The 23,797-nt window shown below is 51.0% G+C and overlaps 1 long non-coding RNA gene across 1 annotated transcript in view; it reads left to right on the top strand.

Moving 5' to 3' along the window:
* LOC123615184 (uncharacterized) overlaps positions 1-23,797 on the top strand; it is a 309,115-nt gene that overhangs the window by 281,306 nt on the left and 4,012 nt on the right. The window contains exon 11 of the long non-coding RNA XR_012504665.1: positions 311-565. This is a non-coding gene — a long non-coding RNA (uncharacterized LOC123615184). The remainder of the gene's footprint in view (positions 1-310; positions 566-23,797) is intronic.

Here is a 23,797-nt window from a genome sequence, read left to right on the forward strand (position 1 = left end):
CCCTGGGGACCCCTGTTAGCTCATAGGCTGTTCCCACTAAACGACCCAGGGACACGAAAGGAGCTCTGCAGGTAAAAGGCCAAATGACACTGAGGTTCTTCCAAGTTCAAATAACTTCTAGCTGCCTCTCCTAGTGGTGATGATGGCTCCCCGCAGTTGTTTCACTGAAGGGACTGCACTGTGCTTGGTTAGTGTCTTGAAACCCTGCCCACACCAAACTCTTAAACAACAATTGTTTTATTATGCGTGTGGATTCTGTGGGTCAGGGATTCAGGCAGGGCTTAGGGAGGATGGTTTGTTTCTGCTCCAGGATGTTTGAAGCCTCAGCTGGGAAGGCTCCGAGGCTCAGGGGGACTTGAAGCTGGTGGCTGGAATTGGGAATCATCTGAAGGCTCCTTCACCCACCTATCTGGCACTTGGGCTGGGAAGACTCAAAGGCGATCGGCCAGATGCCTCCTACAGGGAGCCCGTGTGGCTTGGGCCTCCTCACAGCGTGGCAGCCTCAGAGCAGTCAGACTTCTTATCCGGCAGCTCAGGGCTCCAGGTGCCAGCGCGTCAGGAACAGGTAGGAGCCGCGTCTCCTTTTACAACACAGCCTTGGAAGTCCCCCAGGATCACTTCCACTATATTCTACTGATTGAAGCAGCCACAAGCTCCCCACCCACACGTTCAACGAGAAAGGACCTAGACCTCACCTCTCTGCGAGAGGAGTGTTGAGGTCACACTGTGTGTGGAAGAGCCTGTGGGTTAGGAGACACTGTTGGCTGCCATCTTTGGAGAATGCATCATGTGCGTCTGCTCTCTGACCACAATTCACATCCTCCTTCCCATCCTTCTGTGCCTAATTCAAGCCCCCTCCTCCAGGAAGCCTTCTCTGATCCTTGCAGTCCACTTTAGTTCCTGTTTTCTCTACTTAAAATTACTGGGTGGTGGAGGAGGAGGAGTACTAGGACTAGTACAAGTAGAGCTAACATTATGGGGCATAATCTTTCATTAATACTAACTCATCAAATCCTCCGAAGAATCCCGTAAGGTAGGTGCTCTTCCAGCCTTTCACAGCAAAGGAAAGTGAAGCCAGAGAAGTTAGACTACCTGCCGGAGCCACACCGGTAACAAGAGGCAGAGCCAGAGTTCAAACCGAGACAGTCAGCTGTGGCGTCTGCCTCTCCCTGGCCTCCGAAGCTGGCTCTCCGGAGCTCTGACTTACCACAGTTCATTTTCCTCAGCCGGTCTGAAACAGCTACACTCCTCGCACCACCTCGAGCCGTGGCACTTCGAGGGATTTCTAAGTGGATGTCCATGCGTGCCGGCAGCCCCCAACCCCCAAACTGAACACGATCACAAACAAGTGCCAGCATGCGCATTCACGCAGCCGCCCTGCTGACCCCCGCCTGGGCCGGGCCAGGAGGATGCTCTCTGCAGCATTTGTACCAGAGCCTCCAGAGAATCGTTCCACGCCAGAGTACCTTGAGCAGGGAAGGGCATCGGAGGCTGCTGGCCAACAGGGATGTCCAAGGTGCCTGCACGGGCACACCAAAAAGCCAAAGGGAAAGCAATTGCTAGATGGAGAAGTAAAAACTAGATTTCAAGATGGTTTTAATTCTGGGCTCTGGGAGTCCTGAGGACCTGAGTTGAGAGAGACAGAGGAATGATTTAGAACTGCAGGGTTTTATGGGCGGCGGGGCCTCTTTCAGCCTGAGCAGGCAGATTGAGAGATTCGTAAACAACTAAGGAGCAAGCCCCAGATAGAGCGCACCGTCTAACAGGCGGAAGGATGAGGGCAGGATTCCAGGGAGGCCCTGAGCCACGTGAAAATGATTCAGGTCATAAAAGACCGTGCCTGGGCGCTTAGTAGCTGAACAAAAGCATTCCACGTGCGCGCAAAAGTGGCTTCAGAAAAAGAACAGGTTTTCCTCACTGGCCATTCTGGCCTATAAATGAAGGCCTCAGACCTTTCCCTCAAAGCTGCCTTGGCCCTGGAAGAGCCAGTCTTGGAGGTGAAGTGGGGGGCGTTCAGTCTTAACCAGAATATCGGCAATTCTTGGCTGCCCAGTGCCTGAAAGTGTGTCTTCCGTCAGCCCCAGCCGGTGGTCTGTGTGACTCTGGAGAAGCCAAGGGCACTGAGGGCAATGACCTTGGCCTTAGGCCACAGAAGCAGGAAGAAATGTGGAAGTGGGGAGATCAGCTTATTGTCCCGAATGGGCTACTTAACTCCTTGGGGAAGAGGTCAAGGAGCTCCCAGGGGCAGCCTTCTACAAGGGAGGATGCCTGAGGTTGGGTTGCCCCAGAAGCCGACCCTGAAACAAAGAAATGAGTGCAATGAGTCATTTATTTGGGAAATGCAAGAAACACTGGCAGGGCAGTAGGGAAGGGAGACAGGGAACAGAAGGCAGCCCATAACGGGTGCATTATCAAGCCAGCTGTGGGCCACGGGTGCTTCATCCCAGTGGGAAAAGTAAGAAAGAACAAGAACAGTGCTTCTCAGGGTATCCAGGTCAAGGGCCAGGTTTTTTGGTGTCGGTATCAATCCATTGTAGATGAATACTTTCGTAAAGCACAGTACCAATGTCCCAGCAGTGTCAAATTGCCCTAAAAATTCTGAAAGGAGGACTCTCTGTGTACTTATCTCAAAGTGAATGAGGAATAAGCATTTCACAGTTTGTCACCAGTCCAGGGACCGTACTTTGAGTAGTCTTGGTGCAGAACACACCCCGCCCCCGGCATCCCATGGAGCTGGGCTATTTATACACCAACTCCTTTTTGTCATTGGCTAAGGGGGTGTTTGAGAGCGTGGGGGATTCTTCTGTGCACACGGGTGGAGTGGTGGTGCGGTTTCTAGAAAGCTGTTGCGCAGAGAGATGCGGATACTGGCAGCTGGGAGACAGCCTGAACCCACCCACAGAAGGAAGAGGGCAGGGCGTGGACAGCATCTGCTACAGACGGGTCCACTCCGTCCTTTCCCCTGTGTTGCTCTGGTCAGCACTATGCTGGAGCTTGAAGCAAAATCAAGGCAGAGGGCAGATGGGTGCGTCTAGAAAGCCGAGAGCTCTGAACCTGCAAGTCAGGACTTCACTGTGGCTGGTTGTAAGTCCAGAGGCAATATGGGGGGCACTCTATTTTAGCTGCCTAGCCCAGCATCTGAATTCAGCTCTCATCCAAGCCCTGCTTAAAAAAAAAAAAAAAAAAAGCAGCCCCAGGACCTCATGTCAGCTCTGATCAACCCCGAAATGCAGAGGGGCTCTTTTCCTGACCTAAGGCTGTTTGATTTGCTGCTGTCTGGAGCTCGTGTGGCAGGTGCCTCTGCCACTGCTCGCTTCTTTTCCAGGGGACCCGGCAGCTACTTCTGGTCATGCGATCAACTCTTGGTCCGCAAGTTGCAGGTACCGGGTGACTGTAGTCACGGTGAGGATCAAGGGATTGAAGAGTCTATCTCAGCTACCCGGGGGTCCTCAGAGGGAAGTCAGAGCTGCCTGGCCACCCTGCAGTCAGCAGCACTCCTGGGATGGTTCATTCCAGGTAACCAGGGAAGATGAGGGTAACGCTGAAACGACGATAGCATCAAGAATGGGTACCTGCAGACTCCACCTGGCCTTGACCTTCCGCTGGGCCCTTTATACACCCTATTTTATGGTCAGAGGAACAGTTCAGAGATATGTGTTACTGTGACTGAGAGCAACATCTCGGCTGTCACACTGCCTGGGTCAGGACGCTGGATCTGCTGCCTCCAAGCTGTGCGACTTCATGTGCCTCGGTTTGTGCCCCCATCTGTCTAATGGGATTTCACCTACTTCATCAAGTTGTTAGTGTATTAAATGAGCTGGTGTCTGTGATGCACTGAGATCGGAATGAGGCCTACAGTCCTGAATCCACCCGGGTCAGGCCCCCAGCTCAGCTGGCTGGCAGCTGCCTGGCCTCAGGCCAGCAGGGCCCCGGTTCTCTGGGGAAGTGACTAGTAGCATGTCTGCCGGGCCCCCCTGTGGCACGATTTCACCGTTGTCAAACAGACGGCAGCCAAGGAAAGGGGTGTGACTAAAACTTTCCATTTTCGACGGCTGGCTCTGTGATGACATGCAGGCCCCAGACCCAGGACTTCCGCCGCCCCCCGCCTCTGCTCTGCCTATTATTGCCACCTGGGGAACTTCTTACGCTCAGTGCCTCGAAGGCCAGGAAGGTTTTCACCTCAGGGGACAGACCCCAGGGTCGTGGTCATCCGCTTAACCTCTCTGGGTCACGTTTCTCCCCCACCGCCCTCACGGTCGGCTGTATATGTGCCCAAGGGGATGATGGGATGCGAACGTTTCCCGGATTAGATAGGTCAAAGGTTAAAGGTTCACAGATCTGCCTGATCCAGCCCAGAGTCACACATAATCCAGGCCCCTGTAATCATTTCCAGTTTCCTAATTAGTTCACCCTTATTTCCAACCATGGTTCAGGTTGCCAGATAAAATACAGGACGCCCAGGTACATTTGATGTTCAGATAAACAACGAATATTTTTTAGTATAAATATACCCCCAACATTGCGTAAGACATACTAAAAACGTATCCATTGTTTATCTGAAATCAGAGTGTAATTGGGCATCCTGTATTTATTTGCAAAATCTGGCGACCCCCGTCCAGGGCCACAGAGCTGGTCTCTCAGGATCATCCATAAGGTTGGTCATCTTCCATGTCAGTTTCGGTGCTGTCTTGGTCCATTTGGGCTGCTGGAATAGAATGCTGGGGGCTGCGTGACTTATAAACAGTAGACAATAGGCATTCATTTCTCACTGTCCTGAAAGCCGGGAAGTCGAAGGTCAAGGCACCTGATAGATTCTCATTGATGGAGCCCCTCTTCCTGGTTCTTAGACAGCCATCTTCTCACCGTGTTCTCAAATAGAGGGACAGACAAGAGAGTTCTCTGAGGTCTCTTTTCTGAAAGCACGAATCCCATTATGAGGGCGCCACCCTCATGACCTAATCACTTCCCAAAGGCCCCACCTCCTAATCCCATCACCTTGGGGGTCAGATTTCAGCATATGAATTAGGGGGACACATACTTTCAGTCTGTAATAGGTACCCCCAGAAGCCAACCCTGAGAAAGGACTCAGATACAGTTGGTTTGATTGGGAGGTGATCCAGGAAGCGCAGCAGGGGAGCAGAGAAGGGAGAAAAGCAAATAAAAAGGGCGTTAATGAGATTACCCCTGTGGGCAACTGGGACTCAAGTCCCCCGCGTACATCCCAGAAACCATGCAGAACATGCCTTAGAATCATCACGCCAGAGGACAGGGAGGCTGGGGCATTTCTCTACCATCTTAGCTCGGGCTGCCATAATAAAATACCATAAACTGAGTGGCTTAAGCAGCAGACATTTACTTATCAGAGTTCTGGAGGCTAGAACTTCTAAGATCGAGGTGCCGCCAGATTTGGTTCTTGGTGAAGGCCCTCTTCCTGGTTTGCAGATGGCCACCTTCTTGGTGCACCCCCATATGGAGGAGAGAGAGCGCTCCAGACGGCACAGGAGCAGGGAGAGGCAGGCACTGGAAGGGGAAAGCTGTCAGCATACTGCCAACTGTCCACCACAGCGGCAGGGGAACAGCCCTACCCCTGATCCAAGAGAATAAGCTTTGGGACATGTAAGCACCTGCTTCATTTTCCTTTGTCCAAGGCTGACCCTCAGTCACAGGAGAAGGGTAAACTTGCTCCGTTGGCCTCAGAGGGTTGTTGTCAGGATTGGATGAGATCATTTGTGTGAGAGGGTGCTATAGACTGAATATTGGTGTCCCCCCCGCAAAATTCATATGTTGAAAGCTTATCCCCGATGTGATGATATTAGGAAGTGCCTTTGGAAGATAATTAGGTCATGAGGGTGGAGCCCTGGTGAATCAGATCAGTGCCCTTATAAAAGAGACCCTTTGCCCCTCTGCCAAGTGAAGACACAGTGAAAAGATGGCCGTCTGTGAAGAAGCAGGCACCCATCAGAGGCTGAATCTGTTGCACTTTGATCTTGGACTTCCAGCCTCCAAAAGCATGAGAAATAAATTTCTGTTGTTTATCAGCCACCCAGCCTGTGGAATTTCTGTGGTATTTCTGTGATATCACAGCAGCCCGAATCGATGAAGACAGAGGGTTTGAAAAACTCTAAGGTACAACAGAAATTGAAGGTATAGTAAGCATTATTAAGTTAGGAAAGAAAGAGGCAGGGGAAGGAGAAATAGAAGGAGGAGGAGGTACAAGAAAAGGGAGAGGAAGGAAGGAAGGAAGGAAGGAAGGAAGGAAGGAAGGAAGGAAGGAAGGTGGCAGGGGAGGGGGGGCCTTAGGCGCAGCTTTGCCTACAAGGGGAGGCCGGGGAAGTGCTGAGCCAAGCAGAAGGAAACCAGGAGTCTGATCTCCTTAGAAGGATTTTTATTGTTGTTGGGGAAACGTTTGTGGTTGTGCTGTTACTTGTGATGCCTCAATCCTAAAGTCACGCATTCTTTACTTGACCCCCAGGGTGTCATCCTCTCCTGGCTTTGCTCATCTCTCTGGCCACTCCTTCTTAGCCTCTTTTGCTTCTTCCTTCTTGCCTCCCCAGCCTCTCATCTTCGTGGTGCCCCAGGACTCACTCCCAGCTCTTCTCTTCCTTGTCTACACCCGTGCCCTAGGTGAGCTCACCCAGCTTCATGGCGCTGAATCTACCCCCACCTCCCTATTGCCTGCGCCGTGTTTCTTTCAACATCTTCCTGCTTGATCACCTGCTCACGTCCAGGCTTGGCTTCTGTCCTGCCCTCTTGTATCATATCTCCTGGCATTCGGCCCAGTCCTCAGCCAAGCACCCACGAGCCCGTCTGCATGTGTCTGTCCCCTGGTTCTGGACCCATCATCCACCCCTTCAAATCAGCACCTGCCAGCGTTCGAACCTGCACCAGCCTCAACCACCTGGTGTGCCTCCACGGCGCCCCCTCCTGGCACAAGGCTTGTTGGTGACTTGTGCTCTTTGTTGGTGGACACATTGTCCATCTATGGCAAGCCTCATCCTTCTGGAAGCCCTCCAGCTAGCGCGTCTTCTTTCCTCCACTTGGTCAGCCCCAAGGCTACCCAGCATTGAGAAGACCAGATAAGCAGAGCCGACTTGGTTGTGAGGAGGCACACGCATGCGCACAAACACATACACGCACTCACAGCACCGCCACCACCATCATCCTTTGCAACCAAATCCATTGCTGAACCACTCAGCTGTCAACAGCTACTGGGAATCATGACTGAAGAGGCCAAAATTGCGTATGTACCTCGCTTCTCTTCTTGCCACTCTGAGGCAGCAAGAGCCCTTAAAAACCGATTAGAACATCCTCCCCTCTTACAGAGTAAATAAATGCTGGTCTCTGAGGAGGGAGCGGGGAAGCGAGGCTGGGAGGCATTGGGTGGGTTTTTCCCTTGTCACAGCAACCTCTTCACTCATCGGAGGCTGCCTCAGAGGTTTTAGAGGGAGGCAGCGCCGTAACTCACGAGATTAAAACATGCCCGCTTCTCCTCAGACATGTATTCTATATGAAAATGTGGTTTATGGGCATCAGGTCCACAAATCTAAAGCCCAAGCAATTCTACCTATGACCATCAGTCATGGAAGTTACACTCACTGAGAATGAAAATTTACACGACCACTGTTAGCCCATAACCAGCGACGGAGCAGTCCCCCTCCCCAGGAGCCAGGTCTCCCTGACAACAACTACCCGCCCTGTTTTTACTGGCTGGTACCCAGACTAGTGGCAGTGACTCTCAAATGTGAGTATTTATCATGAGATGCTCTCAAGGCCCATCCCTTCTACTTTGTAGAAAGGGGACTAGATTAGGAATCAGAGAAAAGAGGTCAATTTCCACCTCTGCCACTTATCACCCATTGAAACTCAGCCATTCACCCTCTCTGTCCCAGCTTCCCCCTTGGCCCTGACAACCTCATTTGCAACAGTTGTTACAAAAATTATCTTAATTCAGCAGAACACAGTGGCAAAGCTCTGGAATCAAACTGCTTTTCCAATTCCAACTCTGTCACTTGCTCTGCAACCTTGTATAAGTTACTTAACCTCTCTGTGCTTAAGTTTTCTTCTCTGTAAAATGAAGATAATAACAATCTTGCCTCATAGTGGTATTAGGAGAATTAAAAGAGTTAATATTGGTGTGGAGCTTAGAACAGTGCCTGGCATTCGGTAAGGGCTAAACAAGTGTTACATCAAATTTAATCATTCAACAAATATTCATTAAACACTGTATCTGTTTCCTGAGGCTGCATAACAAAGTACTGTGAGTTGAGGGACTTAAACATCAGAAATGTGCTGTTTCACTGCTCTGGAGGCCAGAAGTTCAAGATCACAGCATCAGTAGGGTTGGTTCCTCCTGAGGGTGTGAGGGAGAATCTGTTCCCGGCCCCTCCCCAAGCTTCCGGTGGTTTGCTGGCCGTCTTTGGCGTCCCTTGGCTTGTAGAAGCATCTCCTCCATCTCTGCCTTCATCCTTGCGTGGCGCGCTCCCTATACGCATGTTTCCGTGTGCAAATTTCCCTTTTTTATTAGGACACCAGCGGTACTGGATTGGGGCCCACCCTAATGACACCACCTTAACTTGATAAACACTCTGTCTCCAAATACAATCACATTGTGGGAGACCGGTAGTTAGGAATTCAGCATATCATTTCTGGTGGACATAATTCAGCCCATCACAAGCACCTACTAAGGTGCCAAGAATACCAGAAGTCATGAAACAGGGTCACGCCTGAGGACGTTCATATCTGAATATGGGGAACAGATTTACGTGCATTCACTCAGTAAGTACAGTGCCGGGGGATATTACAAAAGACAAAGACACAAGGAACAGGGGCAGTGGCACCAGAAGACTGATTTCAAAAGGTTTCCCATGTGCGCTGGGCCTTCAAGCATGAGCTGCATTGATGTGCCTGAACAAGGTAACGCATGTGCAGCCACAGGAGTCTGGAAGCACACAGTGTTTTCTGGAAATACAAGTCCTTGATGCGGCTGTAGTGTCACATGGAACTCGGGAAAGATGAATCCAGAAACATTGTTCGGACCAGATTTGGATGAGCCTTGATTTCCAGATTTAGGAGTTTCCTCCTAAAGTACTTATATGTTTCTCCCCAAGTACTTGACTTAAGTCAAGGTCCCTAGAAGCAGATTCAGAGACAAGGATTCTTGTGAAAATGATTTATTAGAAGATGTCAATAGTAAGAGCGAGAAAGAAAGCAGGGAAATGTCAAAAGCCCAGCCAAGAGGCCATACGAAGCCAAGTCCCTCCAAGGGCAACATTAGCCCAATCCTGCAGGGGAGCTCTGGAGACTGGGTGTCCAGATGGGAGCGAGCAGGCTGGAGGACTGGCAGCAGCCCAGCCATTGGTCACTGGTCCAAGGCTGCCCCCTGGAGAACTTGGGCTGTCCACGCTCCATGGCAGTGGTGAAGTGGCTCTGGTGGCCTCAGTGCAGTCCCTCAGCAAAGAGACACTGGCTATCAGGAGTAAGGGCAGGCCAGAAGCCCACATCCACCCAAATGGCAAAGAGATCAGAGGGCGGAGCGCTGGTAGTGTCCACTACAGTCATGGAGAGTCATTATTACACTGTAATAATCAGGGAATTAAGTGATCTGATCTCAGTGTCACAAATCTAACTGGTAATGGTGTAAACAAATGGAATGGCAGGGCAACAGGCTGGCCACAAGGAAAGCATTTAGAAAGCCATGGTAATGGTCCAGGCGGGAGCTCCCGGGGATCCGAACAAGCTTAACGGTGGAAAGGGAGACTGGAAGGGAGAATGGGGATTAGAGAAGCATTCTGGGCTAGGATCTGATGATCGTTTGGCTTTGAAAGGATCAAGGATGTAAAGCAGGTTTACCAAAGATTGTAGAAGGATGGTCTTGGACATGGTGAATGTATACAAGATCCCCAGCTCAAGATCCCCAGTAGGCTGGTGGAAATACGGACCTGGAAATCAGGAGAGAGGCTACAGCTGAAGCTATCCACGTGGAAGGCACTGGTGCGTAGATGGAAGATGATGGTAGGAACCAGGCAGGAAGGGTAGAGTCTGAAAGAAGATGAAGAAGAGAACACTAGAGCGCACCAACCTTTGAGAGCCGAGTGAGGAAAAGAAAGGAAGAAAGAGCAATGAGATGGGTTCAGAACTACAAGATACGCGTAGCAGGAGGCAAGGGAGGAGGAAGTTGCAGGAAGGAAAAAGTGGTCAACGGCATTTAATGATGCTTCGATGTCAAAGGAGGATAAGGAATGAGCAGAAGTCATTAGATTTGACTACTACCCAACCCCGGTGGAGGGAAAAATCACATCGTACTAGGCTAAAGAGGAAACAGGAGAAGAAATGGAGGTAACAGTGTATACCAGTTCTACCAAAAGCTTGGTCCCCGTACTGGCTACATCAGCAACATCTGGAAGCTTGTGAGAAACACAAATTCTGGGACATCCCTGAATCAGACCTCTGAATCAGAAATTCCGAGGGTGGAGTCCAGGAATCTGCTTTTTAACAAGCCCATGGGGTGATTCTGAGAATCACTGATGCATATACCTTGCAAGAAGTTTGACTGGGAGCAGAAAGCAGGGTGACAGCTACCTACAGGGAAGCCAGTGCACAGTTAGGATTAAAAAGTGGCCAGTACTTCACAAATTGAAGCAGGTATTGAGAAAACATACGGATAGTCCACTGGTTTTGTAACTAACAAAGACTAGACAGCCTGCCGGTTATCAGCTGGCATGGTTACGACTGTCATCCATGGGCAAACTGCTAAGACAAGCACCCCGTGGAAATGGGATGGCTGTTTCTTTTGGAGCACAAAATCGTCATCTAGATCATCATTGTCACCTAGATCCCCGAGAGCATTTTACAATCAGAGCAGTGACTGATAATGGCTATGTATACCCAGCTCTAAAGCAACCATCCACTAGGTCACAAGAAACAATGAAACCTCTTTGTTTTTAGAGGCAGTTAAGTTGAGATGCTGAAGTGAGCTCGTTGTGGCAAATCAGCAAATCTTGCCATTGTACCCAGACTTCTGATTCCTAATGTCACAACTTCATTCTCGTTTTCTATTGCTGTGAAACAAGCCACTCCAAGCCCATTGGCATAAAACCCCAATAGGTTGTGTTACTACCTCCCACTGCTTCTGGGCTCAGCGAGGTGATTCTAGTTGTAGTTTCAGTCACGTGGTCGCTGACCCTGGAGTCAGCTCAAAGCCTGCTCACTGCCCCTCTGGCTATTGATGCTGACTGTTAGCTGGGATCTCAGTGGGGGCTGTTGTCAGGAACGTCCCCATATGGCCTCTCCGTCTAGTCTGTGCTTCCTTACAGCATGGCGGCTGGGCCCCAAGGGTTGTGACCCAAGAGAGAACCAGGCAGAAGCTGTGCTGCCTTTTGTGACCCAGCCTGGGAAGTCACACAACCTCACTTCTGCGGCACCCTACTCTTACAGGCCACCATGAGGCCTGCCTAGGTTCAAGCGGAAGGGACACAGATCCCACCTTTGCATGCGAGCAAGACAAGATTCCAGGAGAGCAAGGAGGGCAGAAACTATTGTTTTGGCCATTTGTGCAAAATACAATCTGCCATAGGAAATAAATCCTCAGTGGTCAACCCCTGTATGACCTTGCTCATTCTGGCAGGTAAGCTCCAGCCCGTCTCTAATTACCCATGACCAGGCTGATTTGTCATTCCAGTGACCTTCCTTCAGAGGAGGGGCATGGACAGTTGGAAGGCAAATCCTCAGAAGTTCTCCAGGGCCAGAAATCCTGCCCTGGGTCCAGCCTGGAGGCTCAGGAAAGCCCTCGTCCCGAGAGTCCTGGGCTCCTTGAGGAGTTAAGCACAGGAAGGGTGTGGTTGCTGGAGGGACAAAAGGAATTGATCAACAGCCGGAATTACATCACCCCCTCTCTTTGTTCATTTTTCTCTACTGTTGTTGTTCTTTTTCCTGTGTTTAATTTCTCTCCTTCCTCACTCTCCCCTAGGACCTCCCCCTGAGAGATGGGGTTGGGGGGTTTGATTGATTGGTGCTGAAAGCAGGGAGGTTGCGTGTAGAGAGAGATCACCTTACCCCAGATAGTTTCCATGGCAACAGGGACAGGTTGGTGGGAGGGGCGGGCAGATAAGGGCCCCACTTTGGGGTTCAGTGCATGGTGGAGGTGAAGGCTGGAGTGTTTACAGTGGAGAGAGAGAAAAAAAAAACAGCCTGTTCAGCTGTGTCAGGGAGTGGAAACATAATTCGAGACAGCTTGGAGGCTGGCCTTCGCTGACCTCACACCCTTCCCCCCCCCACCCCCGTTCTCCAGTTCGTTACCCGACAACCTTAGCAGCAGCATTTGTGTGCCCGCCACCCCTCGTCCTGGTCTGTAGCTCTTCTGGTCATTATTTCCTCCAGGAGAAGCTCTCTCCTCCTTCGCTTCCTTCCTCTCTCTGCTCTCACTTCTCTTGGGTGAGGGAGACAGCCCAGCTGGCTTCCTGCTGCAGCCTGGGTCGGGGGGTGTCTCCTGGTCTACCCTGCCACCTACAATGCCTTCACCTGGCATTGTTCAGGGGGCCAGAGGTCACAGGGGAAGAATCTGGGAAATCACCAAACGCTATTAATTAGCTTGGAATACACAGGAAGCCACTGAATGGTGACCACCCAGCATCGAACACCTCGCTGTGGGCCCTTTTGCGCCTGGCATTTCAGCTCTGCCACCAGACCTGGCCAGCTGAGGCGAAGTGTGGCCCAGCAGTTCCTCTTGAAAGCAAAGAGGGATTTTCGCCCTTTTGCTTTGAGGTTACCCCTCCCTCCTTCCCCAATGATGGATCCAGAAATTGATGCTCTCTCCCTTTGTTCCACTGCCTTCGCTCCTCCATCTCTTAACTCGCTGGTACCAATGGCCCCGCCCACAAGGACCACAATACACTTTCATGCTCTCCACTTGGTTTCTTTAGCCCCCATTGCTTTCCTTTGGTGTAACTGAGCAACAGGAATCTCTGGGGCTGGGTCATCCTAGAGTAAACGTTCCTCCTGTTTCCTGAAGGAGGCTGCGGAGCAGGAGAAAGAAAAATGGCAGCTCTCCAGCCTGGGCTGGCACATGAGGGGACTGTGGGGGGCACCTGGGCCTCAACAGGCAGGCCTGCTGACTCGCCCCTGGGAGGATGCCTGCAAGGACAGGGTCTGGGTGGTGCTTCTCTCTAGATCTTAAGGGTTTTTTCAGTGCCCAACACATAGAGGGACTTACAAATGCACCTTGTTCCTCAACAAGTTAAATGTGGAACTCCTGCATGACCCAGCAATTCCATGCCTAGGTATAGACCCCAAAGAATTAACAGCAGGGACTCGAACGGATACTTGTACGTGAATGTTCATAGCAATATTATTCACAGTAGCCAAAGATGGAAACAGCCAAAATGTCCATCAGGGGATGAATGGGTAAACAAAAATGTGGTCTAGCCACATGATGGAATATTACTCAGCCGTGAAAAGGAATGAAACTCTGACACATGCTACAATGTGGATGAACCTCGAAAACACTGTTGAGTGAAAGAAGCTAGACACAAAAAACCACATACTGTCCATTCCATTCATATGAAATGTCCAGTATAGACAAATCTATAGATAAGTAGTTGCCAAGGGCTAGTGGGAGAGGGGACTGGGGGGGTGATGGCTGATGGGTCTAGGGCTTGGAAAAGTTCTGGAACTAGAAAGTGGTGATGGTTGCAGAACATTATGAATTGTATACTTTAAATGGTCAGTTTTCTGACATTTGTATTTAACCGCAATAAGGAAAAAAAAAATGCATGTTGCAATGATGCTGTGCCCCGGTAACCAGGGCCCCAGAGGCTCGGAGTTACCTGCAACTATGGTGACCCACCGAATCTGCACTCGCTTCCCTGAGGCCATCTTGCTTGTAGCTCTGAAACCCCCTGAGTTCCGGGCACAGAGGGCTGGATGTTGACTGTCTTTGCACTGGAATCCTGCCTCCTGTCTGTGGGAGCGGGGGGCAGCATACTTACCTTGTCGGAGTTGCGGTTTCCTGCCCTGTGGGTTTGCTGTGGGATTACATGGGATAATAAATAATAACACTATCCAGAGCCAGCAATTGCAGATCGCTTACTACATTCCAGGTGCCGTTTCCAGCCACCGCTTCTAGCAGGCACGGGACCACTCGGGGGTCTTGGAAATATATAGATTTGGATCCAGCAGGTCTGGCACAGGGCCTGAGACCCTGCATTTCTAATGAGCTCCTGGAGGATGCAGAAGCTGCTGGTCCACAGACCACACTTTGAGTAGCAGGGTTCTGAACTCTCTGTGTGTGTTAATCCATTTCATCCCCATAACACCCCAATAAGGGAAAAGCCGTTATATCCCCTTGCTACAGACAGAACCAGAGGCGGTTCAGTGACTCCCCAGGGTCACAAGGTGATAGAACCAGGATTGGAACCCAGGGAAGCCTGGCAACAGACCACAGTGGTCACAGAACCCTTTTCTGCTGCAGAGATAACGTGGGGAAAGGATTCCGCAGCGGGCCTGCCACGGGGTGACCTTTCAAAAACTGGTAGCTATTGTTGTCCGGAATTACATTAGAAGCTGCTTTGTCCTTGAGAAATCAGTCATCTTTTCTGATTCCTTGCTAAACCACACTATCTCTAGTGTCCCCCCAGCTCTCATCTAATCTCCAGGCAAGGGACAGCCCTTCCAGCCAAGAGTTCAGAGCAATCTTCTTTCTCTGGTTTTTGCTTTTCAGTTATTTGTGTGGGACGCCCCAGGGACGGCTTCTCGGCAACCGTGACTCTCATCTACAGTACACAAAGCAAAGAGGCCGAGTCTCCTACCCTCTCATTGAACAATAAGCTCCCCACCCTCCCAGGGCCAGGGTGGATGACGTCCCCATTATCTGTAATGCCCAGAGCCTAATCCTGAGCCTGGCACCAGCACTCAACAAACACCAAGTACCCATTAGCTACCTCTGTGCCTCTCAAGTCTCAGTTTCCCAATCTGGAAAATGGAGCCATGAATACCTGCCTAGAATTCTATCCCACAAAATCAGACGATTGAAGAACAATCCTTTCCCACTGCCCCGTGGATCTATGATTAAACACCTACTGGGTGCCTAGAAATCTGGTGCAGACAGAGAAAGAGAGAGAGCCAGTGAGAGCAAGATATCTGAAACGGAACCCTCCTGTCCCCCGTGTGGCAGTTGGGTGATTTCTCGCAGCAGATGGTTCTAAGGGAACTGGGAATCAAGAGGTGGACTGCACAGCACCGTTGCATGTTGTTAGGTGTTCAGACCAGAGTGTGGGAGCCCAAGACAGCTCTGTGAGGAAAGGAGGACAGACTTGATCTGGGTCTTGATCAAACTCCAAGCAAATATTTAGATGTACAGAATGGAGGAGATTTCCCAAGCCAGAGAAATACCAGGAACTGACAGCTGTCACCCTATCCCCTGGAGGTCCTGTTCAGAGCCTCCCAGAATGCTCTGCTCTGGGAGGGAGCATGAGGCTGGAAGCCTGGCAGAGAAAGCAGACGGTCGGACCTCTGTGGGCTGGGGGTCCTTGAAATAGGCTTGTGCCGGAGGGGGTGGTCCTGAGGTGGTCGCCTCCCGCCCGGGCAAAGCCCTGGCAGCCTTCTCAGCGCTGGCTACCCCTCCCCCGCCCAGGCCCTCCATAGGGACAGCTTCCAGAGGTCTCCCTGAATCCATATGTGGGTTTTGGCTCTTCCTGTTTTTGGCTCTGCTTGGTGGCAGGGGATTTGAGAGGTGGTTGTGTGATTTGTACAGCTGTCATTAGGGTAATTGCACGATATTTTCCGAAATTTCTCCTGCAGCTTCAGGCTGGGTTTCCAAACTTCCTGCCCTAACAGGAGCTCTGGTGAGATGGGGGCTGGCTCTGAGCCTTCCCGGCAGCTGCCGCTGGCACCCAGGGACAGCCCCACCCCGACTTTTCCCCGGGGAATGGGCACCAGGGCACTAGGGAAGAGGTGGAACGGGGCCCCTGGATCGGAAGCATGCTGGCTTCAGATACAAAGCACAACTGTGGCCATTGCTAATGGCCCCCGATGCCCCCCCCCCAAAATGGAAACAGATACAAATCAACCCGTGTCTCTTCTGACAAAGCCAAGACGCCTTCTCAGGACACCAGGATTTGGAAAGGTCTTCACTCTCTTCAAAGAAAGACGACAGACCAAAACCCTACATCCTATTTCTCGGCAGTTTATCAACCCAGCCCTGATGATACGCAGAGTGAGGGTCTCGAGCTGGCTTAGGTCGGTGCCAGACAGCTGGCACCGAGACAAAGTAGGGCACTGTGTGGCCTGGCCCAGGTGGGGGACGGGAGCCTTTCAGCAAGGCGAATTAACGGACGGCAGGGTGAATGGGCGCTGGGGACAACTTTGGATCTGACTCGTGAAGGATTCCCTCCCTCCCTTCCCTCCTGCTTAAGGAGATTTGCCCACCTGCTTCCCACCCAGCCTGACAGGTTAATACTCTGGACTGGTTCCTCTAACCTAAACACACACACACACACACACACACACACACACACACACACACACACACACGTGATAAGGAAAGCAGCCTCTTTTTCCTGCTTGTGTCTGGGCTGGGGTTGAGAAGAGGCTTGGTGCACGGCTCCAAACCCTTTCAGAAAGTGAAAAAGGGTTGGGGATGATGTTCTCTGGCTGTGGCTTCCTGGACCACCCGGGAAAGATTCTCCACTGCGGCTCCTCTGAGGCTGGAACAGCCAGGGAGATCGCGGGGCAGATGGGCTGGCTTTAGGCCTCAGGGCTCGTGTTCCTTTTGACCCGCTGGCTAGGGAGTGGGATGCACCGTGGAGAGCCTCATCACTTAGCATCGCGTCTGCTCCGACATGATGCCTCCGAGTAATGTAATTTATATTTCATGCACAATTGAAGCAGCTAATGGTGTAATTCTCCAAGGGGGAAACAAGTTGTTATAGTGTTAATTACATTGCAGGCATGTTCCCTCTCCTTTGCCCCCCAAAGTGCTCCAAGGGAAGTTACCAGGTAGCAACTGAGTGGGTGTCCAAGACAGTGGCTTCAGTGGACTTCACCGATGTCAGGGCTAGGCAGTGGTGGCCGAGGATGCAGTCTTTCTTCTTGCTGAGGACAGGGTCGGGGAGACGATGGGGTTGGGGAATGGCTTTAAGTGCCTGGTGGTCTGGGTTTCCTTGTCCAGCCTGATAGTGGAATCCCACTGGGCTGGGGTGCCTCTTTCTGTTCACCGGGACACTGCTAGGAAGGGGGAAAGTAGCGATGATACATTTAGGAAAGGAGGAAAAACATGATTAAAACAAACCAAACACAGCCTACAGGTTGGCAGAGGCCACCGTATAGTGTTGACCATGTGGCCTCTGAGGGTAGACTGCTGGGATTTGAATCCTAGCTCTGCCACTGGTAAGCTGGGAACCCCTTGGGAGATTGCTTCGCCTCTTTGTGCCTCAGTGTTCTCAACTGTAGAATGGGAATAATAAATCACCAGCCTCATAGGGTTGCAGTGAGGATTGAATGAGCCAGTACAAATGCAGCACTTAGAACCCCTAGCACATGGCACGCACTCAGTAAATGTAAGTTACTATGGCGGAAGGGAGTAAATGGAGTTAAACTGCTGTAAGGTTCTAGCATTTTCTGTGAAGTGGTCGAAACACATATCTTTTTCTATGTTTGTGGAAGCTGAATCTACTGAAAAAGAACAAATGTCTTGCTTTTCAAAAAAAAAGGGAGAAATATAGATTTTTGAAGAATTATAGAACCATAAAATTGAGAATGATTCCTAGAAAAAAAAATGTCAACTGTCTTAGAGGCTTTTTTTTTTTCTTATTTCTTGGCAAAAGGAAGAAAGAAAAGGGGGCAGAGGAAGGAAGGGAGGGAGGGAGGAAAGATGACTGAGAACTAGCATGGATTCATTATATACAAGTCAGACCAAGTGTACTGTGTATCTTTTTTATAGATAAATCAGAAATAGTCACCCAGTTGAGCAGGGAAAATTAATACACATAAGGATTCCTGATTTCTGAAAGCATTTCACAAAATCTCACAGGTTATTCTTACAGAAAATATGGACAAAAGTGGGTCGGCTTATAGTATAGTTTGCTAAATTGTAACTGATCAAATAACTTTGTGCGGACTTAAACCCCACTTCTGTTCCCCATTCTGGTATTAGTTAGTGTAGATTAACTGTAGTAACAAACATCCCCCACATCTCAGTGGCTCCAGCAACAAAATTGCATACATTACAGCACAATGTAATCAGCAAAGGGGGGCCTTGCTCCATAGAGTCATTTGGACACATGGGTCCCTCCATCTTATGATGCTGCCATCTTTAATTTCTGGCCTCCGAGGCTCCTGGAGAAGAGAAAGACAGGAGAATCTTGTGGGGGAGATTTTAGCAAGCCAGGACTAGAAATGGTGTATATGATCTCCACCCACATTCCACCGGCCAGAATTCAGTCATGTGGGACCACCAGACAAGGGGCTGGGAGATGAGGATTAGCCACGTGGCCAGGAGGAAAAGGACAGTAAGGATGGCAGTGAGTGCTCGCGGCGCCTTCCACAAGGATTGGTATGTGCTCATGTGTCTTCGGGGAGGTCTCAGGTGGCGAGCTGAACTCCGTAGCTAGCCTTGCACAGAGTAATGTTATTTTTTTTTTAGTGATTCAGATGAAGACATAGAAGGTGCCTCATTACCCGTTTTGCATGGAACTCATTCAGGCCAACTCGTGTAAAGGCAGCTCAGTGGGAGTCTCCAGCAAGAAAGAGCTGTAAGGCCAGATCTCACACTGACTGGCTTATTGCGGGAGTGGAAGAACCCGATACTTCCGTAGGGGCTGGATTATCACAGAGACCGCCTCCTCTCCCACAGGTGGCAGAAGTTCACGCATCTCCACTTGATGTCCTGTCTTACACGTGACTCAGCCACTCTCCCGGACTCACCTCTCTGTCCTCTCTACTTCCTCTCCTCCCACCAGGCCCCAGTCCTCCAGCATGTCCTGAGTGGGAGGGAGATGGCACGTCTGGTCGGTTCAGAGGTGGTAGCGGTTACTCTCCCTGCTAACGCCCCGGCTAGGCTTTTCAGGACATCCCCTTGCAGGCACTTGGGCGGTGTAGGACTTGGTTGACTTTGGACAGGAAATGAGGCTTGTTTAGCAGATTTCCAGGTAAAACAAAGCTGGAAATACAAGCTGTTGTGATGGATGCAAAACTAAGCCCAGAAAAGATTTCACTGGACTGGAGTGATGAGCTGACGTCAAGAAAATTAAATTATATCTGTCAGGGACTCAGCGGGAACAAATCACACACTCAGAAGATTTAATTGAAGAGAGCGAACAAAGAGGCTATTTACAGGGGGAGGGGGTAGGGTTAAGGGAAGTCACAGTGAATGGTGACACACCCAGGGGCAGCAACAGCTGGATGTTGTGACCACTCCTAGGCCTGCGCCGTGGACTGCAGGCTTGCATCTCACCAAAATGCATATGTTGAAAACCTAACCCCCAGGGTGATGGTATTAGGAGGTGGGGCCTTTGAGAGGAGAACAGGGCATGAGGGTGGAGCCCTCGTGAATGAAGTTAGTGCCCTCAAAAACAAGACACAGTAGAGCCAGGGGCCAGGCTATTTGTAAAGAGCTCAGAACGTGGCAAGTGTTCCCCAAACAGCCGTTGTTGTCATCGCTGTGATTTGAATGACTCAGGCTGCTGAAACTGAGGGTGGGTTCCCCAGAAGCAAGCACTGGGACCAAGGATTCATGTCAGAATGACTTTTTAGTAAATGTTCTCAGGAAAACCCAGTAGGGGAGTCAGGGAGCGGGACTGGTGGAGAGGAGCTGAATGACGGTGTGAAATCAGACAAAGCCACCTGGAGGGTGACTTTGGGGACAGCAGAGTTCATACCTCAGGGTTGTCCCCATCAGGAGCATGGAGCCGGAGTGAGGATCCCACCAGTACACACACCCATCAGTTACTGGACAAGGGCCACACCAGGGGAACATAAATTCGCAGGCTTGTTTGCCCTCGTTGTGACAGACGAAGCAGCTGCAGGACCGCGAGGGCAGGGCACTCCTCCTGCAAAGGGCGCGGGTGCAGGGATTGGCAGGGAAAGCCCATAGGTGCTGGTGCACACCGAGATGGAGAAGGGATGGTCCGCTACACTAATGCAGAAAGAGGTGGCTGGAGGGCAAGGTTGCCAGGGAAACCGCACCCACCTCCCTCCAGGCGGCAGCCCCAGGCCCCGCCGGCGCTCTGGAGCGCGCGAGCTGGAGGAGCCCTGTCCCGGAGGAGGCACCTCCTCTCCCGTGCTCGTCCAGGTCTCTCCGGTGTAGGTTTATCCTTTGAGACCATCCCAGGCTGTTAGCAAGGAAGACTTGCCCATTATGTCCCTAAGAACCCCGGGGGCCTGCAGAAGCTGCTAAGAGCAGGTTGGGCAAGTGTGGGGAAGTAAGCCCTGAGCTGATTTTTTCTGAAGCCATTTATTTGTCTGTCTCTCATCCTAAGTTTGTGAGGAGATAATACCACTGCCGACCCAGTCCTGAACCCCTTCCTCTGTCTCCATGTGACCCATCCCCCTGGACCCTGTACAAGTGGCTGTGGTCCTGGAGATGATCAGGTGCCATCAGGACATGTTCAGAACATGACTCCTCCCCCACCCCCACTTCATGGCTTGGCTGAAGTCCTTTGCAGTGGCTTCTGGTTTTAAGAGTTTGCACAGCTTTTGCTCTGGAGTTCCCTCCACTGCAGAGGTGGGAGGGGAGGTGAAGACCCATCAGGCCCGGAATCCAGGAGCCTTACGTCCCAGGGGTTTTGATCCAGACCGTCAAGATGCCTTCAGCACAGTCCCGGGGCCCTGAATGATGTGCATTATGGATTGAATATTTGTGTCTCCTCCGAATTCATATGTTGATGCCCTGCCCCCCAAGTGTGATGATATTTGGAGGTGGCGCCTTTGGGAGGTGATTAGGTTTAGAGGGAATTAGCATCCTAATGAGAGGAGGAAGAGGCCAGAGCTCTCCCTGCCCTGTGCGGACACAGTGAGAAGGCAGCCACCTGCAAGCCAGGAAGGGAGCACTCACCAGACGCCAAATCTGCCAGCACTTTGATCTTGGACGCCCAGCTTCCAGAATTGTGAAAAATAAATGTCCGTTGGTTAAGCCACTCAGCCTGTGGCATCTTGTTACGGCAGCCAGAGCTGACTAAGACGATGTGTAAAGTGGGAAGAACTTCTGCTTCCAGGAGCTTGTGCTTTTTAAGGTGCCATATACTGAGGTCACTTGATGCCCCACGGGCTGCCTCAGGCCACACCTAAACTTCATCCCCCACCTCCTTTCCCCGGGGTGATTGGAGCAGAAATCTCCACACCTGCGCAGACTTGACAATGCCCTTTCCCTGTACTTAGCATCTGTAAAGTGCTTGGGACAGCGTTTGGCCCATTGTGAGCGCTATTGGTGGCGGCGCTGTTGCTACTGCTGCTGCTGGCGGTGACTGTTCTCCCCATCACAGTGGGTCCAGGAGGTCAGAGGCCAGCTTTGGTGCCCCCATGTAACAGACAGGAGGCCAGGATCCAGGGGAGTCAGTGGTGTCAGGGCTAGGATTCAACCTCCATTCACTCATTCAGTCAACATGGTGTCATTTGGGTGTCAGGCATCTTACAGAGTTCTGGGGATCCATGTTCTGAACAAAATGGGTATGATCCCTGACCCCGTGGACCTTACAATCTAGTCAGAGAGACAGGCACAACACTTGTACAATTGCAAACTGAAACAGTTCCTTTGCAGGAAAGGCCCTCAACCTGCACCCAGGTGGAAGGGGGTCATCTCTGTGAGCATAAAACGTGGTGAGAGCTGAAACATGGAAGACAGGGATGGGCTGAGTGGTTCAAGAATTCTCAGCCTTCAGTGGGCATCAGAGTCCCCTGAGTGGCTGGTTAGAGCTCAGAGTGCTGGACCCCACCCCCAGAGTGTCTGATTCAGCAGGTCTGGGGTGGGGCCTGAGCATTTGATTTCTAACAAGGTCCCAGATGAGGTGATGCTGCTGTTCTCAGGACTCCACTATGAGAAGCACTGACCTGGCTCAAAGGGGATTGGAGGAGAGTATTTTGAGCTGAGTGAACAGCATGTGCAAAGGCCCTGGGGTCCAGAAGGCTCTGTGAGGCCAGTGTGGGTGGAGTCCAGTGGGTACAGGGATGGCAGAGGTGGTAGATGAGTCTGAAGATGTCTAAAGGGGCCAGATTGTGCAGCACAACCACCTCAAGTTTGTTTTTTAGCCTAAAAGTGATGGGACGCTATTGGGGGCTTAAAAACAGATCAGTGCTATGGTCATATTTGCATGGCTCTGGCTGCTTTGCAAAGAAGGAGTGAGCAGACTGGGAAGCCAGTTAGGCAGCCTTGGGCTTACAAATGTCCTGATGAGTTTTTTGTCAACTGCCTGGTTGCTGCTACCAAAAAAATTGACTATGTTCCACACCCCTACTCTTTGCCCACTGAGGAGGAAGCTTTTATTGCTCTTGTTGGCTACAAGGTGAAGATTTTTCTCAGGGGCTGGGCTTACAGAGAAGGCCCGGCCTGTCTCTTTTAGGATCTCTCTCTCTCTCTCTTTTTTTTTTTTTTTTTTGCTGTGCTATTTGGCATTTATCCCAAAAAGTAGCAAATTTAAGACCAGAGGCTGTAAAATGTGGGCTTTTAAAGACATCCAAACCACTGCAAGAATCAGTACGAGTTGACATTCAGAGTTTATTTCTAAAAATGGAGTGTTTGAGGAGGGATGAAAGTCAGCGTTCCTGATGCTGGGGGATGGGGGTCACTTGAATGTGTTTCTCACCACGCGCTGGAGGAGACTGGGCATAGCGTGATGGTTATGAATGGAGTTCCGGAGCCAGTCTTCCTGGATACAAATCCCAGCTCTGCCACTTACTCATCTGGTCTCCTGGGGAAACCACCTCTCTGTGCCTCAGCTTTCCCGATCTGTAAAGTGGGGATAATAATAGTAACTACCTCATAGGGATGTCCTGGGGATTTGATGAGTTAATAACGTAAGGTATGAGATGTTCATATCATCCAGACCCAAATCAAGGGGGTCATACTTGAATCACGTGGGTAGACATCAAAACCCTAAAGTCAAATTATTAAAGGAGGCAGGAGGAAAGAAGATGGTCCCCGCAGCAGAGATAATGGCCAGGGCAGCACCAGAAGGCCTTGCTTCTGGAGTGCACGCTTGTGTGCACATTTCTCCAACCTGCTCAGAGAGCTAAAGCCCCCAGCCAGGAGCCCCGGAGCTAGACGTGGTGAAAATAGGGAGGTGAGGCCACCTGGTCTGACTGCAGCCCTCGCTCACTGCTGAGGCAGGGAGGCGGGCGGGGCTGAGGGAGATGCTGGGTGAGGAAAAGAAATGCAGTGCTGGGCTCGCTGGTTCCACAGTCCCCCTAGGACGCATGCTCAGGCTGTGCACTGCCACAAGATCCAGGAGAGAAACAGAAAAAAATATTGAGAAATTGAGAGAGAGAAGGAGGAAAAGAAAGACAACAAGAGAGAGAGAGGGAAAAATAGAAACAGAGAGACAGTGAGAGGGCGAGAGACAGGAAGTAAGAGACACAGAGAGCCAGAGAGACACACAGAGGCCAAGAGATTTGGGGACACACACAGATCGAAGCCGAGACACACAGAGACAGAAAGGAGCGAGACCCAGAGAGGTGGTGAAAGGGAGAGACACAGCAACAGGAAAAGGACAGAGATTCAGAGAAACAGAAGCAGCGGGGAGAGAGCCGGAGGCCATAGATGCTGGTGATGCTCTCAGGGGCTCAGGGGGAGCAGGCAGCCCCCAGAGCTGGGGGT

Source organism: Camelus bactrianus, chromosome X, assembly GCF_048773025.1.
Source record: "Camelus bactrianus isolate YW-2024 breed Bactrian camel chromosome X, ASM4877302v1, whole genome shotgun sequence".
Taxonomy (NCBI): domain Eukaryota; kingdom Metazoa; phylum Chordata; class Mammalia; order Artiodactyla; family Camelidae; genus Camelus; species Camelus bactrianus.